Source organism: Canis aureus, chromosome 3, assembly GCF_053574225.1.
Source record: "Canis aureus isolate CA01 chromosome 3, VMU_Caureus_v.1.0, whole genome shotgun sequence".
Taxonomy (NCBI): domain Eukaryota; kingdom Metazoa; phylum Chordata; class Mammalia; order Carnivora; family Canidae; genus Canis; species Canis aureus.
Genome location: NC_135613.1, coordinates 39,215,747 through 39,234,467, shown reverse-complemented (window position 1 = coordinate 39,234,467; position 18,721 = coordinate 39,215,747). Strand labels below are relative to the sequence as shown.

At 39.0% G+C, this 18,721-nt stretch overlaps 1 long non-coding RNA gene across 1 annotated transcript; it reads left to right on the top strand.

Moving 5' to 3' along the window:
- The first annotated feature begins 302 nt into the window (after positions 1–302).
- Positions 303–11,126, top strand: LOC144305136 (uncharacterized). Its single transcript, XR_013372165.1, has 3 exons — positions 303–413; positions 7,537–7,660; positions 10,917–11,126. It is a non-coding gene; the product is annotated as an uncharacterized LOC144305136 (long non-coding RNA).
- Positions 11,127–18,721: the final 7,595 nt, after the last annotated feature.

Sequence of the window (18,721 nt, the reverse complement as noted above, 5' to 3'; positions counted from 1 at the left end):
TTAGATTTAAATCAAGATACTATTAAAATAAGTTTGGGGCTTTTATATGTATGTGCTTTAATAGCTAGAAAAAACATTTGTTAATTTTTTTTGGATGATGCAGAATCAACGAACAATTATTCCAATATGATTGATTATCTGCCTTTGTTTTACAGTAAAATCAAAGTCCATTACCATATCTGGTTCTACCTTCTATATCTAGCAGAATATTGTCGAAAGAGCAAGGTCTTTGGAAACACAAACACTGAGTGTAAATATCAAGTGTGTCTCTAGTTTTTCTAGTTCTTTCTTTTACTTCTGTTAGAAAAGGCCATACATGAGAAAACTAACACAGGCTTGCTGTGAGAACTCAGGAAAACAATATATGTGAACATACTTTGTTCTGTATTCTAGCAATCAGAAACTTCTTGGTGGTAAGTACTAAAAATCTAACTCAAATTAACTTTAAATAGGTATTTATTAGGGTGTCTGGATGGCTCAGTCATTTAAGTATCTGCCTTCAGTGCAGGTCATGATCTCAGAGTACCGGGATCAAGCCTTGCATCAGATTCCCCGCCTCAGGCAGAAAGCCTGCTCCTGCTTCTCCCTCTCCCTTTCCTCTCACTCATGCTCTTTCTCTATCTCACTATTCCTCTCAAATAAATAAATAAAATCTTTCTCAAAAATTGGTGTTCATTGAAAACTATATCTGCACAAAAACCTGCACGTGTGTGTTTATGGCAGCTTTATGCATACTTACCAATACCTGAAAGGGACCAAGATGTTCTTTTGTTGGTATATAAACTGATAAACTGCTGTACATTCCAACGGTGGAATATTATTCAGTTCTAAATAGAAATGAGATATCAGGCAACCCCAGTGGCTCAGTGGTTTAGTGCTGCCTTCGGCCCAGGAAGTCCCACATTGGGTTCCTCGTGGGGAGCCTGCTTCTCCCTCTGCCTGTGTCTCTGCCTCTCTCTCTCTCTCTCTGTCTCTCATGAATAAATAAAATCTTAAATAAAAAAAAAGAAGAAATGAGCTATCAAGCTATGAAATACAAAAACAAAACATATCTTAAATGCATATTGTTAAATGAAAGGAGTCAGTGTGAAAAGGCTAGGTATTGTAGGATTTCAACTACAGGACCCTCTGGAAGAGGCAAAACTATAGAGTCAGTACAAAGATCAGTAGTTGCTGGGGATGAGGGTGGTGCACAGAGATTTTAGGGCAGTGAAAATACTCTATGTGATACTATAATAATAGATACATGTCATCATACATTTGTCTAAACCCATAAAATGTATAACAGCAAGAATGAACCGAACCATAAGGTCAACTATGGACTTGGGTGATTATGTGTCTGTGTAGGTTCACCAGTTGTAACAAATATACCTCTCTGGTCAGGAAGAAGAAGGGAGGCTCTGTATTGTGAGGTCAGGAGGATACAGGCAATCTCAGTACTTTCGATCATTTAGTGAACTTAAGTTTGCTCTAAAAATAGGTCTTTTTAAAAAAATAATAAATATGGTATTTACTGTCTCCAATGACCAAAAAGCATGGGGGTGGATCTCACTTCATGCACTGCTGGACTGGGGGCTGAAATGATGCCATCAGAATCTCTTGCCTTTGGTACTCTATTGGCTTCATTCTTTCCTACTAGAAACAGCCTTCCAGTGTCTTCTCACTCACTCTGGCTGGCAGGCCTTCAGGAGAGAAAGTCTCTCTCTTCCCTTTTGTATATATAAATCCCAAGGATTCTGACTTATCCAAGCTTTCATTCTTAACCTACTTTTTAAGTCAATTAATGAAACTAATGTGAATTATTGTGACTGGCTAGGCCTGGTCATACTTTTACCCTGTGGTGACATGAGGAGGTACGTGGGATTAGCAGCCCTATCAGAATATGGGGAAATATGTTCTGGTGGAAGGGCAATTCTCCAAAGGAGAAAGAATAGAGGAAAGCATGCTGGAGAGCCAAGTCTATACAATCCACAACATACAGTGTACCTAAAACTGAGATCCGTAGATTTCTACAGACACCTCACAATATTCTAGCTGTGTGATCTAGGCCTAGATGTTTCACTGCTCTGTGCTTCATTTTCCTCATCTATAAAATAAGGCACTTCATGGGGTCATAAGCATTAAATTAAATTATAAGCCCAAGATGCTTTGTATCTTGGACACAGAATTGCTCTATAGATGGTTAGTTATTCATAATAATATTAATTCCCAGCTCAAAGATATGGGAACAAAGGCTCAGAGAGGTTGTGACTCACCCTTGGTCACATCCCCTGAACACCCTGATAGAGAGATCATAACAGCAAGTATAAGATCCTGGAGCCCTGCAGACATCCTTTGCATTCTGGGAATTACACAAATGATTTATCAATGATGACATCTGATCCTCAGGGAGATAAGGCTCACTTTCAGCTGTGCTTCAGGACAATCGTATAATAATCGTAATGTCTTGTACTGCATGGCGCTTTTATTTTTCAAAGTGTTTCCCAACAATTACATCATTTTACTTTTAAATATCCCTATGAGTCAGGGAAGACATTATCACCATTAGTTGTTCTTATTATTGATTTTTTTAATGCTCTGTTATAGAGCAAACACAGCCATTCTTGTTTTTAAACTGTTTCTAATATTTTTTTCAATGAATTCTAATGGTTAACTTTAACTTGAATTGTTGTCTCCAAGTTGAAGATGGCAAATTTCCTTGATAAATGCACAGCAACATGGTTTAGAAGAGAATCACTAAGGAATGGGAGAACTGAAAAGGCATTTTTACATGCAAACAAATGAATTACAAAATCTGTTTCCCAGTCCTGAACTTCTGCAGGAGCTTAAGTCAGGAAGACCAAGGAATCTGTGAACTAGCTAATACCACAAGTTAGCAGATGTTCACATGGGTCTCAGGCAGTTGCCAAATGAATACATTTCTCAATATAAACAGAACCAAAGGAAAGTCTGGGCTTCATGAAAATCCTGAAATCTGCCAAATTACTCCAGCTGAATGAAAATGAATTCTTATCTTTTATCATTATACAGAGTAGAAAGTCTGATGCAGTAAGAGGAGGCAAAGGCCAAAAGTTCCAGATCCTACCATTTAGCTCCGCCACTGACTAGCCGTCATACTTTAGCAAAGTGACTTCTGCTCTCAGAGCCCCAGTTACTTCCGGAGAATAGCAATAAACCAAGAACTCCTGAGGAAGGTAAATCTGGATGTAAACCCAGCTTTCCTACATTCTGAACACACAAGTTATCCAGTTTCGTAGCCCTAATTTTATCACTTGAATTGCTTGAAGATTATATAGCATCAATATGCATGAAGACCTAATAGTGTAACTGGCACATAACAGAGATCAATAATTATTAATTTCTCTTTCCCTAGAGCAGAACAATTAAGTCTATATATATATTTGATTGATACACAAATACATACATAGGTACATAGATGATAGTATATATATAAAACTATCTACATATATATATACATAGCATTATGAGGATAAATTAAAACTCAGTTATTTAAAATGATTATAAATATATGCAATATATAACATGTAATTTATATTACATCTTTATACTCCATTACTTTGGATTCTTGAATAAATATTTCCCTTCAATAAGAGTATCACTGTGTAAAAGCCAGGACAGGATCAGTCTGGTCTGTCACACAATAGTTATTTAAGGACCTCGACTGTGTTGAGCACTCTCATGCATAAAACTACTAGCAAAACAGATGTGGTCTCTGCCCTGTATCTAATAGATGCTCAGGCAGTGATAACAAAGGGTTGCTCCTCCCTGAAGAAAGTACCTAGCATAGGAATCTGGGGAACACATCAAAGGGCCCCTAAATTCAGTGTCAACACAGTTTTGCCAGATGAACACAGAGGCAGAGGATTCTAGATAGAGCGAAGGCCATACACGCATTAACTTTAAAGAAGAAGCTGAAAGACATTTTCTAAGGCAGGATCTCTGGGAACTAACTGGCCAGAGACAAGATCTTTATCTACAAATATAAGATAAGCAGCCACCATATGATGAAGGTGATCTTTCCAAGGAATTTCAATTTCTCTTTTTAAAAACATGGTCAGTGTGCACGTGTACAAAAACAAAGCTGAGAGAAGCTTAGCTGCTTGACTTGCTTGGGTAGCCAAAAATTCTTGAATGGGTCTCTTAAAATAATCAGTGTCACAGCCAATCCAGCGCCTTATGGGAAATCTGGTTTCGTAATCTGGCTAAATAACTCACTGGTCATATGTCTTTGGGCCAGTTGTTTAACACATAGCCTCAGTTTCCCCATTGTCAAATGTTGACAGTCATAAGCCAGTCTGCTCCTCTTTTCAACCATTCACATGAGACCAACACTCTAGTGAAAGGGGTGTTTTCATATCACCTCCTGCCCTGTGATTTTATGCATTTAAAACCTGATTTTATCATCAGCCAATAACCACTTATATATATATTTAAAAAAAAGGAAACATCCTTGTATAAAGAGACCCTTGTGGGAATGGTAAAGGAATTGGAACTCACTTATAAAAATCAAGTAGCAAAACGATTTAGCTGTTGGTTCACTCCAGCCTGGGCTGTGCTTTGCATGAGAAATGAGCTCATCTTTGAATGTAGCAGATTCTGCTTGTTTGGGTAGTGCTTCTAATCGAGGCATATATATTTTGCCTCAATCACAGGAAAACAAATTGTCAGTGGCATATTGCTTTGGTATTTCAACCATTTGTTGGATTTCCCGCCTCCCTAAATGTCTTAAACAGAAGCATGAAGCATGAATAGGCCAAACTAGAAAACCCGGTATTTATGAGCCTATTCGAACCTTGTAAAGATTTGATCAGCAAATATGCCAATTGATACACCATAATGTTTTACAACTGCAGTTGTCTTGGTCTATAAAACTTATTATAATTCTGAAGGGATTTCTGCTTTCTCTGCAGACATTTCTGTTTTACTGCCACCTAATGGTGTATATTAGAACTGGCAGTTTTGCAGTTGGAGTTTCAGGAGGCAGATGTTTTTAAGAATATGACAAACCAACCATCCTGATGAGCAACTGTCTCTCCTTACTCATCTTGCTTTTCCCACACACACATACACTATTCCAGTCAGAATCTAGAAGGCTCTGGTATGGATTATGGCCTATGAGGTAGAAAAGATCCCAAATCTACTTTTGCCTAAGAGCTGCGTTCTTTAATATCTACTGGACTATTAACAAAGCTGATATTTTGACTTCCCTTTCCAAAATCTCTACCAGTGCTGATGCATTACAGAGAAGCTTCTAGTCAGAAAAGATAGTAGCCGGGATCGTTCCCTCAGACTGTTAGGTTGAATTTGGCAGACTCATTGCCCTGGACAAGAACAGTGGGATGTCAAGTGGAGTTCCTCTCTAGAACATTCCCACAGTACAGAGCAAAGGAAGCAAGAGAAAAATCCAGTCCCAATGTACTGAGCATACAGAAAGAAGAATGGTCCTGTTCTACAGAGACTCTATGGGTTCCCACAGAAATACTGCTTCAAGGGCTGCAGAGAAATGTTGAGTCCAATTAGATCAATGAGTTTCAATAATAGTATCCCCACACTGAGCATTTGAAACGGACAAAGTCCTGTGTTTTGATTGCTACACTGAATGGCATCCTGGAATCTAGTGCTCAGGGGTTAAAGTTGCTAAATGTCCTGCAATATGCCGGACAGTCTTGCACAGGAATGCCAGTACTGTCCCCGCGGGAAAGCATGGCATTCACTGCAGGATTGAGACCATTCACTGGAGGATTGAGACAATTCTTCACTCCTTCTTTCATTCTTTGATAAAGGACTTTCTGAGCCCCTTCATGTCAGACCTCGGGTTAGAGTCTACAGATTTGATAGGAAAGATACGGTTTCCCATAAATTTCAAAGGATCCCAGTGGGTATTCCACGTGTTCTTACCAAAAGTAACACGTTACTATTATTTTCTTTCTTCCCTTGAGGATGTAGTAACTCACCAGGAAGCCAGTTGGGAAGAGCAGAATCTTGCCACTGTCGGAGATGAGGGCACCTGCCAAAAGAATGTCAATTACCTGCCAAAGATGCTGTGGTCCAGAGCATCCCCCTGATAGATTCCAGCAGAGCTGCCTTGTGAATCTCAGTGTTCATACCAAAGTAGAGAGAAACATCCTCTTTTTTCTCTTTTGTGTCACACCTTGTCACCTGCTCACCAAACAGGCGCTGCTGGTGTCTCTGTGTCTCAGCATCTTCTTACATCATCCCCTTGATCAGTTGCTTCTAGTTATAGGCAGACTTGGGCCACACAGGTGGGATACCTAAATTTCAGACAAACACTGTCCTGTCTATCCTATTTCAGGCCCAGTCCCACGTATTCACATAAAACCAATGCCTTCAGCAATTCCTCTCCAACCCTGGAAAAATCCCTCATGCAAACCCAATACCTCAGGTCTTGTTCACCAGTTCAGTTTACCAGATACATGTAAATCTCAGTTTAGAAGCAATCTGAAACACTCCCTCCCACTACATAGGAACTAAACCAATGTCCTTATACATTTTGATGATAGATGATTGCTGGATCAATACAGCGATATGATTGCTGGTCATACAATACAATGACCAGTATGATTGGTCAATACAGCAATATGATTGCTGGTCATACATATAATGACCAGTATGATTGCTGGTCATACAATAGAGTAATATATGTAAAGTGCTCGGTATACACTTAGTTCTCAATTTTAGCTATTATTATTAATACATTTTGACAATTCTGTTGTTAGCAATACCATTTTTAAGTAGGCTTCACACCCCCCGTGGAGTCTAACGTGGAGCTTGAACTCACCCCCCTGAGATCAAGAGTCAGACACTTAACTGAACCACCCAGGTGCCCTAGCAATGCCATTATTAAAATTAAGAAACTGAGGCTCAGCGTGACAGAGCCATTAGTTCATAGAGTTAGGCTTCTAACTTATCTCTGACTCCAAAACTCGGGCACTTTTGATCAAATTCTAATAGTTCTACATTCCACTCTTTGTAAAAATAAGGTATCTGAGACCATGTAACCTGTTAACATCGCATGTAGGCAACTGTATGTATACACATCACGTAGGTGTCCTTAATTCTTTGCATACAAGTTTCTCTCTAATCACATTCTGACAAGGGGGTGTTCTTTTGGAAGCCATGGTCTATACTAGTTAGACTGCAGCTTGCAGCTGAAGCCAAAGGAGGTATCAGCTGTGTGTTGGCAGAGCCTACATCACATGCAATGTATACCAATTCATGCTACGCCAGAGATAATAACAGGCAGATTACAGAAATAAGTAGATATCTTTCTTTCATTATGTGCTGTGGGTGGATAAACTGTAAACAACATTTCCTACATTTGAAAGTGGTAAATGCAACAGATGGGAAAATTTCTGTTAATAGTATATTAGAAATCTTACATATTTTTATTTTGTTTGTAAATACAATCTTGTTCTGAATCATAGTAATTTCTATGTAAGTGTGGGTGTGGTAGACATTACTAGGGCTCATCAGTGTCTACTTTTCTCTTTCCAGGCATTCAGAGACCGTAATTCCCAGCCCCCATTTTTATGAGGTCAGTTGCGTTACTCATCTGGCCAATGGGGTATAAGCAGAAGCAGTATATGTATGGTTTCCAGAACAAAGTACTTAGTTCCAGGTGGGTAACCTTCCACAACTTTCTTCCTCTTACCACAGTCATCACAGAAGCACATGTTGAAACAAAGACGCCATGGGGTCCGTGGAGATCAGACTACTGAACTAACGCATGGAGGATAACTGTCCTAGAGAACTGCTCAAATCCACAGCAGAATGCCCATGAATAAAACTAGACTTTTGTTTTCTTAAGCCACTGAGATTTAGGTCTGTAACTATGGCGTAACTGGGACTCTCCTGACTAACACCATGGGTGAGGTCATTCCATTCATACTGTAAAATAGAATCCATCTCTCCCTGTCCTAATCAAAAATAATATGTGCATTTTAATCTGATACCCAGGGTCTTCTCCAATCTGGGCCAAATTTGATCTTCCACCATTCCCCAAATGAAACTAGACAATTCCTTGACCACATTTCACAATTTCTTTTTTCTTTTTTTATCTTCACTCCCTCTGCTTAGTATATGGTTTCTCCCCTTTTCATATGTCAAGTTACTACCTATCTTTAAGAGGCAGAACCCACATGCTAACTCTTCCATAGCCCCTCCCCCTATCCTACTATTCTAAGTAATTGCTCTTGCCTTTAAATTTGCATATGTATTACTCCTTCTTACTTTATATCCTATAATTTTTAACATATTACATTAGTTTCAGGTGTATGTGATTCAATATCTGTAAATATTGTAAAATGATCACAATAAGTCTAGTTAATATCCATCAACAGTTACCAAAAAAAATTTTTTTAATTAAAAAAAACAGAATTTTTCTTGTGATGAGAACTCTTATTAGGATCTAGTCTCTTAGTAACTTTCAAATACATAATGCATTATTATTAACTATAGTCACTATGCTGTACATTACATCCCCATAACTCATTTATTTTATAATTGGAAGCTGGTATCTTTTGAATCCCCTCACCCATTATACCCATTCCCCATCCCTTACCTCTGGCAATGACTAATTTTCTATACCTTTGGAGTTTTGTTTGTTTTTTTGTTTTTCAGATTCCAGAGATAAGTGAGATCATACCGTATTTGTCTTTCCATATGACTTATTTCACTTAGATAATGCCCTCAAGATCCATTCATGTCATTGCAAATGGCAAGATTTCCTTTTTTATGGCTGAATAATATTTCATTTTATAAATATATAATAATTTATTTATCCACTTATCCACCAATGGACAGACAATTTAGGTTGTTTCCATGTCTTGGTTATTGTAAAGAATCCTATGATTAATGTCAGAGTGTATTTATCTTTTTGGGTAAGCATTTTCATTTCTTTGGATAAATACTAAGTAGTAGAATTGCTGGATCATGTGGTAGTTCTATTTTTAATGTTTTGAGGAAACTCCATACTGCTTTTCATAGTGGCTTCAGCAATTTGCATTCCTAACAGTGCATGAGGGTTCTCTTTTCTCTATATTCCTGCCAACAACTGTTATTTCTTTTATTTTTTATATTAGCCATTCTGCAAGTTGTGAGGAGATAGCTCATTGTGGTTTTGATTTGCATTTCCCTGATGATTAGTGCTGTTAAGTACCTGTTCATGCACGTGGCCACCTGTATATCTTCTCTGGGGAAAAAAAATGTCTATTCAGAGCCCCCACCCATTTTTAATTGGATTGTTGGATTTTTTTTTTTTTCCTATTGAGTTTCTAGGTGCTATTTATGTATTTTGGATGTGAATCTCTTATGAGATATAGGATTTTGAATACTTCCTTTTGGTAGGTTGCTTTTTCATTATATTAATTTTGTTGATGGTTTTCCTTTGCTGTGCAGTTTTTTAGTTTGATATGGTCCCACTTGTTCATCTTTGCTTTTCATGTTAAAAAAAAAAAAAAAAAGCAGTGCCAAGACCAATGTCAACGAGATTACTGCCTGTATTTTCTTCTGGGATTTTTATAGTTTCAGGTCTTATATTCAAATCATTAAACCATTTTGAGTTCATTTTTGTGCATGGCATAAGAGAGAGGTCTTGTTTCATTCTTCTGCATGTAGCTGCCCATTTTCAGCATTATTTATTAAAGAGACTCTTCTTTCCCCAGTGTATATTCTTGGCTCCTTTATCATGATTTAATTTACCATCTATATGTGGTTTATTTCTGGACTTTGAGTTCTGTTTCATTCATCTGTATGTCAGTTTTTAATGCCAAAATCATACAGCTTTTATTACTATAGCTTTGTAATGTAGTTTGAAATCAGGAAGCATGGTGCCTCCAGCTTTGTCCTTCCTTCTCATGATTTCTTGGTCTATTTGGAGGTTTTTGTGGTTCCATACACATTTCACTATCGTTTGTTCTATTTTGTGAAAAATTACATGCAACTTTTATGGGGATTGCATAAAATCTGTAGATTGCTTGTGGGTAACATAGATATTTTAACAGTATTAACCCACCAATGGGTCATGGATTATGATTATTTATGAGCAAACTTTAACTCTCTTATTGGTAATTTTGAGAGGACTGTTCAAATCTGATTCGTTATTGTATCCTTAGCACTCAACTCGAGGCCTTACAATTATGCCCAGTAAATATTTAATAGGTATGGATATATGAGGGATACTAATATAGTAAGTTTTATCATAAAACCAACTTAGGCCTTTTTAGGACACTATCAAGGAGCATTCCTTTTCTCAACCACCTTCTTACCTCCCCTCCAAAAAAAGAAGCATTATCTTAAGCCATCCTTAGAGGTTGATGGGGATATTGGGCACTAAAAAGTACTATATCTACACAAATTCCTTCTTCTAGGCCATGAAGCAGTACAAGGAAATAGAGCAGGCTTCCTGCTTTTCCCAAAAGCATTCAAGAATGGAGGGGTTTGTGGCATTCAGGCTTGGCAGTTGGGGTTAAGAAGATTGGAATTGGGAGGAGGGTAGCAACTGCACTGATATGTATTGAGAATATAGAGTATGCTGTGATAAGTGCTTTATGTTTGTTTTATCACATGCTCTTCCTAAGAACATCAGGGAGATAACATGGTGGATAGTGTACATAAGCTTTGTAGCCAGGCTGCAGGTGTTTAAACCCCAGCCTTGCCACTAGTAGGGTAGGCCTGGAGCAAGGTAATTAACTCTCCTATACCTCAGTTTCCTTAACTGAAAATAATATTCCATCCCTCATGGAATTATTAGGATAAATGGATAAATGTATTGGTTAATACTAAACACTTAGAAGAGGGCTTGCATATAATAAGTGTACAATAAATATTGATTTGAAAAAAAATAATGTAATTTTGCTATTATTCTCTTTTCACAGATTAAGATACTAAGGCATAAATGCTAAGCCCACTGCCCAAAGACATGCAATAGTAAATGACAGGGTTGAGTTTGAACCCAAGCCTTCTGGCCTCAGAGTCAATGCTCTGAGTTCTTCAACCATAGCCTCTTTGAGGCCTTCAGAATCACTAGGCAAGAATGTTACAAAGAATGTCCATGCTCCATCTGGCTGGGTGGAAGAATGATCAGACAAGGTAACTTGTGAGAATCCTTTCAACCTCTAAATTCTGTGATTTACAGATGCTCAAACTTAAAAGCAAATAAGGTTCCCAAAAATTCAGGGCAGAAGTGGCCAGAATGGTCTTTCTGTGGTTTAGAACTTCTCTGTGATCATCCTCTAGAACCTTTTGATACAACCACATTTTTCCAGGCCTCTTGTATTATACTATAGAAGTTAAAAACCCATGTTCCAAAGAGAAGATGCAATGCTTAGAATCACACAGATATGAATTTGAACCATTGTTCTACCACTTATTTGCTACAAACCTTAGGCAAGTTATCCAACCTCCTATCTGGTTAATCTCTACCAGATTCCTATAGCTTTCTGGATACTAGCTTTTCTCCAGAGCTAAGGGCTTCTCCAACAATTCATGATTCTGCTATTACCTCCTTTTCCACCTGAGCAAAAATTTATTGGTTCAAATATCTCCTAACCCAAACTAGGCCAGCCATAATTTTCCCCTAGTAAATGGGACTAAGAAATTCTAGGTGTACTGGTCTCTTAACTAGAAATGATGTAAACCAATGAATTGTTATGGGTGACTTTCCTTCCTGTGGTCTTGCAATCAGAAAGCAGCAATATATACTAGAGAAAAGAATAAATGATGCTGATGCACAGAGAGGAGCAGAAATAAGGATTGGAAAAAGAGAATTCTCCTCAACGTTCCTGACTGTGTCCAAGGGCAGGTCATTTCTGCACTTGGGTTTCAGGACAAACACGCCTTTTACTAGAATTTGCGTTTGTGGGGTTTCTGCTCTTTACCACCAATACTCCTGTCTAATCCAGCACTCAAGACCAGATTCCTCATCAGCAGAACAAAGAATATATCCCTTATAGGATCGTTATTGAAATTAAATGAGTGCCTCCCTCAGTGACTGGCACATAGGAAATCTTAAATAAACAGAAGATGCTATCCTTTGTTAAATTGTGTTTACTTAACATTATCATTATTACCCTATTATAAATTGTCCAACATATATTTATGATCACATACTAGGTACCAGCACTGTGCTTAGAACTGGACCGAATACGGAGCACCTGGGTGGCTCAGTGGTTGAGTGTCTGCCTTCGGCTTCGGTCATGATCCCAGGGTCCAGGGATTGAGTTCTGCGTCAGGCTCCCCCCTCAGGGGGCCTGCTTCTCCCTCTGCCTGTGTCTCTGCCTCTCTCCGTGTGTCTCTCATGAATAAATAAATAAAATCTTTTTTAAACAAAAAGAACTGGGCTGAATAACAAATAAGGTATAGTACTCAGCATCCACAGGAGCAACTCAGCAGGGGAGAAGGATATGGAAGCAGTAATCACATTGAAGAGGCACTGGTGTTAAGACTGCTGAAGAGAGCACACCTCCCTGCCTGGGGACATTGAGAATAGACAGCTTCACAGAGTTGGTAACATTTGACTTTATCTTCAAGTTAGAAACAGGGCCATAAGGAAGACATTTCAAGCCAACACAACCACCTCTGCAAAAGCATAAGGGCTAAAACTTATGGAACCTTCAAGGAACTGCAGGTAATGTAGGGGCAGCTTCAGTTAATTAGGTGAGGAGAGGGGCGGAGGTGATGGAGGAGAGTAGAAAAGTGGGCAGGAACCAAATCAAGTGGGCAATAAAGGATGTACATGTTATATTAAGGAGGTAAGGCTAATGGCAACAAATTCTTACCAGATACCAAACACTGTTCTAAATATTTGTTATTTCCTTTAGACCTTCCATTATTGTAGGTATTGGTACTATCCATGAAGAAATAAAGTTACAGATTGCTAACTACCACCACACTAAGTGCAGAGCCAGGTTTGGAGCTCAAGCAGCCAAGGCTTGTATTGTGTTTTGATTCAAGTTGCTATAACAAAGATACCACAGATTAAACAGGATAAATAGCAACCATTCATTTCTCACAGTTCTGAAGTCTGGGAAGTCCTATATCTAGGATCCAGCCAATTCAGTTCTGAGACACAGCCTTTTCCTGGTTTGCAAAGGTCAGACTTACCCTCACAGAGCCAAGAGAGAAGGAGCACCAGTGCCTCCATTTCCTTATAAGGCCACTAATTGCAACACAAGGCCCCACCCTTATGATCTCACTTAAACCTAATTACCTCCCAAAGGCCCCACCTCAAATACCATCACACTGAGGATTAGGAATTCAGCATCTGAAGTTTGGGGGGTGGGGCACAAACATTCAGTTGATAGCAAACTCTATCCCCGCCCCCAATTGATTTATTTTTTATTTTTTTATTTTTATTTTTTTTTTGTTTATTTATGATAGTCACAGAGAGAAAGAGAGAGAGAGAGAGAGAGGCAGAAACATAGGCAGAGGGAGAAGCAGGCCCCATGCACCGGGAGCCCGACGTGGGATTCAATCCCGGGTCTCCAGGATCGTGCCCTGGGCCAAAGGTAGGCGCCAAACCACTGCGCCACCCAGGGATCCCCCCACCCCCAATTGAAACTCCAAACCCGAGTATCTTAAAATATGAGGTAATATGGAAATAGGGTGATTACACAGGTAATTAAATAAGATGAAGTTCTCCTGGAGTAGAGTAAGTCCAGGTGTGCACACAGGGAGACCATTATGTGAGCATAGAGGCTGAAGTCTACCAGTCAAGGAATACCAAATATTGGCAGTAAACCACCCAAAGCAAGGAGACACAAGCATGGAAAAGATTTTCCCTTATACCCTCAGAAGGCACCAACGTACTGATACCTTTTTGGATTTCTAGCTTCCAGAATTGTAAAATAATAAATGTTGGTTGTTTAATCCCCCCATTTTTTCATTTATTATGGTAACCCTAGTAAATTAGTGTACGGCCAAAAATTGGCCCATCTAATCAGTATGCTAATATGCTCTTGTTTCTCCAAAGCCATGAGAGAGGTTTAAAAAGGAAAAGAAACCTGGCTGTGTTTGCATTCTGTTCTAAAATCAGCCCATCACTGCTCATCTTTTTAACTTGAAGTCCTCCATTAGTCATAAAGATCATTGGCTTGGGTCCTATATGTTTCTTGGGAGAAGAAAGCATAATGCCCCAAAATCTTTGCAATACAGCTTTTTTTTTTTTTAAGATTTTACTTATTTCTTCATGAGAGACACACAGAGAGAGAGAGGCAGAGTCATAGGCAGAGGGAGAAGCAGTCTCCCCTGGAGGGGGATCCCCAGACCCCAGGATCATGCCCTGAGCTGAAGGCAGATGCTCAACCACTGAGCCACCCAGGCACCCCAATACAGCTTAATTTAATGTCCGTATCTGACCCCTCTATTTTTGAACAAGACCTCAATGTAAAATCCTTCATTTTTATGGTTCTTTGATTAAACTTCAAAAAAGTGATGTTTATTTTTTAATTTTTTAAAAAAAATTTAAAAGATCGTATTTACTTAATTTAGGGGGGAGGGGCAGAGAGAGAAAGAGAGAATCTTAAACAGGCTGCACCGAGCATGGAGCTTGACACAGGGCCTTGAACTCATGACCCTGAGATCATGACCTGAGCCAAAATTAAGAGTCGGCTGCTCAACCAACTGAGCTACCCAGGTTCCCAAAAAGGCAGTGTTTTATTGCTTCCTATTTATAAAGTCATTCTACTTTGACTTGTATGAGCAAAAACAACATTGGAAATAATTTTTTTTTCTCTCCTTTTCCTTCCTGTATGTGGTGGTAAACATAAAATCATGAAATTTTAGGAGGGAGCATTCTTCAGTTCCTTATTATAGCTATTTATCTTTCTTTGGGGAAAGAAAGAGAGCCGACTCTGTCGGAAGATGTTTCTCTGGAATCTTTCTCTGGTGACTTGTAACCTAAAGCTGTTGAATTCAAGGAAAGTTTTAACCACAGTATTTTAATCTTCTGGAGACATTTATTATATAGCTTTTTATTTTACCTTGTTTAATATAAACCACTGGAGAGACATTTCCTGTTTGTGTTATTTCATAAACCAGAGTGTGAAATAGGAAATCCCAGATAAGAAAAGGCCACCCCTTCTTAAGAATTCTATCATAGAATCTGCATTCTCAAAGGGAACTAGAACCTTAAAACAGTGCCAATGAAAGCATTAACAATTAATAATAACAACAGTAATAATATAACAACAATGGCTAACTTCCACAAAGGAGGTATAGAGTAGTGGCTACAAAGGCGCTTCTAGAATCAGATATACCTTGATTTTTTTCGCGGCTCTGAGTCTTCCTACCTACATTCTCTCTGAGCAAGTTATCGTCTCTAAACCTCAGATTCCTCATCTCTAAAATGGGGATATTAAGTCCTTATTTCATAAGATGGTTGTAAAGATTAAATAAGATATCAAAGGAAAAGTTTTTAGCACAATGTCTAGCACATAATAAATATTCACTAAATGTTAGCTGCTATTGTTATGAACAAGAATACAATTTATAAAAGCTTATTACATGTCAGGGGCTCTCAGAATATTATCTCTAATCCTGATAGCAATCTTCAGAGTAATTATTGTCTTCACCTCAAAGATAAGTGAAATTGCTAATTCAAGGTCATTTGGCTAGGAAACAGCAAAGCAGAGGTTCCCTGGGGTCTGAAAAAATATATCGAATTTCAAATGAATAGCTTCAAACTGACAGAAGAGCTGCAGTGGAAAGCCTCCCTCTTATGTCATTGTGTTTCAAGTTGGCATTTATAAAATCTTTAAGTCAAGATAAGGTCAAAGGAGAGTCCTTATTAGAATATCTTACTTGCTCAAAATTAATTTACTTCTTCAAGCTTTATCACAGAATTAACAATGAAACTTAAAATGCCATTGAATCAATTAGCTATACCCCACATATGAGCCATAGTAACCTGAAGTTTGAAAGTCTCTGCATTCCCCAGGACTCTTTGGGTAAAAGGTTAATGAAGCTCATCTCAAAATATCTTAAGAAAGGGAAATATTTCACTTCAATGTTTGGGAGTTCTAGAATCTTTCTAGCTTCAGGCATAGCTGGGTCCAGGCTCTTTGCTCCCATCCCCTCCCCATGCTGGCTCTATTTTCGGCTCTAACCTGGCTTGCTCCTTATTTGCTGAAAAGGTATTTATGTATTTACATAAACATCTGCCAACAGCCTCCATATCTTACCCTCACACTTTAGAGACCCCAACAGATAGAAGGCTTCGTTTTCACCCAACACCTATACATTGGTCATCAATAAGAATTCTGGCCTGGGCTCCCTGGGTGGCTCAGTGATTTGGTGCCTGCCTTTGGCCCAGGGCATGATCCTGGAGTCCTGGGATCGAGTCCCATGTTGGGCTCCCTGCATGGAGCCTGCGTCTCCCTCTGCCTGTGTTTCTGCCCCCACCCCCCCGTGTCTCTTATGAATAAATAAATAAAATCTTTAAAAAAAAATTCTGGCCTACTTAAGCCATGGAGTGCAATCAGTTCTTTGAAGAAGTGGGTCCTTCAAGCATTGCATTTGTTTCCTATGGCTGCTGTCAATTATCACAAACTTGGCAGGTAATGACAATACAACTTTATTCTCTTGGAGTTTTGGAGGCCTGATGCCCAAAATCAGTCTCACTGGGCTAAAGTCAAGGAGTTAGCAGGGTCTTGGTCCTTCCAGAGCCTCTAGAGGAGAATTTTTTTTTCCTTTTCTAGCTTCTGGGGGCCACTTGCATTTCTTGGCCCAAATCCCTTCTTTAAATCATTCCAACCTCTTGCTTCTATGGTCATATCTCCTCCTTCCTCTTTGGTAGTCAAACATCCTTCTACCTCCCTCTTCCAAGGACACTTGCAATTATATTTAAGACCAACCTGGATAATCCAGGATAATCTCCCCATCTCAAGATTCTTAATCACATCTGCTACGTCTCTTTTGCCACAGAAGATAATATGAACAGATTTTAAGGATTAAGGCATGGATGTCTGGGGGAGGGGGGGGCTTTATTCAGCCTACCACAGACATGGTCCAGGAAGGTATGGCAACCAATGCAAACAGATAGTCAACTATCAGGCAAAGAAAGACACATTTTATAAAAGAGAGAAACCACAAATTATACAGAGAACAGAGAAACCATTTTCAGCTTCTGGGATCTGACTCGGCTTCACGACAGATAATTATAATAATGATGATGGCAAACATTTATATTTCTCATTATATGTCAGCCATTATCCTAAGCCATTACTCATATAACTCAATCTTTACAAAAAGTCATTCTTATTTTATAAAAGAAGAAACTGAGGCACAAAGATTTTAAGTGATTTGCCAAAGATCACTTTGAACTAGCACAGCTAGGATTTGAACCCAAGGTATCTGATTCCCAGGTACATACTGTTGACCATTTGAGATGGAACTTAAAGAATGGATTGCAGGTGGACACAATGAGCAAGCGGTGTACAAAAATTATAATTTTTTTGAACCTAAAAAAAAAAAAGAGCAAATGGAAGGGTCTTATACAGAGAGAACAGAATGAATAAGGTACAGAGGCTGAAAAATAAAAGACAGATTCAGGTCAGTTAGTGTACTGGGTTGGATGGAGTATAGCAAGCCTGGGAGAAGTAGTGGGAGATCCACCTAGAGATCTAGCCTGAGGATAGGGCACAGAAGACTTTGAAACCACAGACAACCTCTATGGCTGATCAGAATCCTTTGAGACATTGGACTAGACGGGGCTTATCTAGTGTAGCTTAAGAGGACTGATCTAGTGACAATGTGAAGCTGGGCTGGAAGAATAAATAGGGAGCTGTCCCCTTTCCTCTACACCAAGGTACTTTGCATATCACAGAATGTGCCAGTGTGTCTTGCCCACGGGAGAGCAAGCCCTAGAGGGGAGCTGAGTGTATCACATCACATATGCAAGTAGGTGATATAGTAAACCACAAAACACAGTGCAGCCAGAGGGCAGGAGGCAGGCCGTATGGATGCTGGGGTTGCTGCTGCTGGAAATAGTTAACACCATTTTGGAGTCAATTTGAAGTCTTTACCCATGCTTGCTGAAGTCTTCTAACATAATAAAAATTGCTGTTAATTCGGGAGGTGTAGGAGTATATTCAAATCGGGGATCTGTCAATTGCCTTGGTGGGGCCTTGGGTAATTACTCAACACCCCCAAGCCTTACTTTTTAAATCTTTATTAAATAAATAAAATTATGCTATTGGTCATTTTTAACTTATAGTAATAGTTGTCTGGCTCAAATGAGTGATCTGGCATAAAATTATTTTTTTATACTCTCATTTCATTTCATCCCCGACTTATCTTTACGTCTGTGTTATTACTCTTCCTCATTGTACAGATAAGGAAATTGAACCTCAGGGAAAAGAAGAGATTTATCCAAACCCATACAGTGGAAGGGGCTGGATTTAAACCTACAGGGGCAAGATTCCAACCACGTGCCAATCTCACCAAGGGAAATGAAGCTTAAGGGAAAGAGCAGGACATGCGTGGCAACACAGGTGAGCGAGATGAGCTAAAAAATAAAAAATAAATTAAAAATAAATTTAAAAAAGCTCAGAGATCTTGGAGAACCTCCAAAACACAGATTTGAGCACACTGCTACTCTTCTCCCGGCGCCCGCGGAGGAGGCCCCCAGCCACCTGGACAGGGATGGAAACTTGGTCCCCCGCCCAGCAACAGCCTCTGCGTC